General features: G+C 43.5%; 1 pseudogene; it reads left to right on the top strand.

The window, feature by feature from the left end:
* The first annotated feature begins 390 nt into the window (after window positions 1-390).
* On the top strand, window positions 391-505 carry LOC141715898 (small nucleolar RNA R71; annotated as a pseudogene).
* The last annotated feature ends 455 nt before the right edge of the window (window positions 506-960 follow it).

The following is a 960-nucleotide window of genomic DNA, read 5'->3' as shown; positions in this document are numbered from 1 at the left end:
GGCTGCTGCGGTCTCTGAAAATTGTTCACATACTGAACAAATTCATTAACAAGAGAACATTGATCCGTTGCATGAGAGCCTGCACAAAGCTCACAGACACTAGCTATTTGATTTACTCCATAGTTGGCTAAAGAATCGACCTTCATAGACAGCACCCGGAGCTGCGTTGCAATAGTTGTAGCTGCATCAACTTCCAGAATACCTGCTACCTTCCCAGGCATCATCCTTTAAGTTGGGTTTTGATACTCATTTACAGCCATAGTTTCAATGAGATTATAGGCCTCAGTATAGCTTTTGGCCCACAAGGCGCCTCCAGAAGCTGCATCGAGCATGGGCCGAGATTGGGCCCCCAAACCATTGTAGAAACCAGTGATCACCATCCAGTCAGGCATACCATGATGTGGACACATTCTCAACATCACCTTGTAGCACTCCCAAGCCTCGCACATAGATTCTCCTTGTTGCTGCATAAACTGAGTAAGGGCACTTCTCATAACTGCAGTTTTGGCTATAGGATAGAACTTCACTAGAAACTTTTGCCCAAGATTTTCCCAAGTAGTGATGGACCCAGCTGGTAAAGAATGTAACCAGTCCTTAGTTTTGTCCCTCAGATAGAATGGGAAAAGCCTCAGCTTGATAGCCTCATCAGTAACACCATTATATTTGAAAGTACTACAGATCTCGACAAAATTCCTGATATGCATGTTGGGATCTTCAGTCGCAGCACCTCCGAAAGAAACAAAATTCTGCACCATCTGAATAGTGCCCGGCTTGATTTCAAAAGTATTGGCCTGAATAGCCGGATGAATGATGCTTGACTGAATGTCATCAATTTTACGCCGAGAAAAGTTCATAAGAGCTGGACCAGCTTGAACTACACGATCACCCATTGTTTCAGGTTCTTTCTTTTCACTCTCTTTATCCGAATCTTCAAAAACTATCTTCTTCGGAAAGTCAAGA

This window comes from Apium graveolens, chromosome 3 (assembly GCF_009905375.1).
Source record: "Apium graveolens cultivar Ventura chromosome 3, ASM990537v1, whole genome shotgun sequence".
NCBI classification, from domain to species: Eukaryota; Viridiplantae; Streptophyta; class Magnoliopsida; order Apiales; family Apiaceae; genus Apium; species Apium graveolens.
The sequence above is the reverse complement of the archived record's forward strand: the minus strand, read 5'-3'. Positions and strand labels throughout refer to the sequence as shown.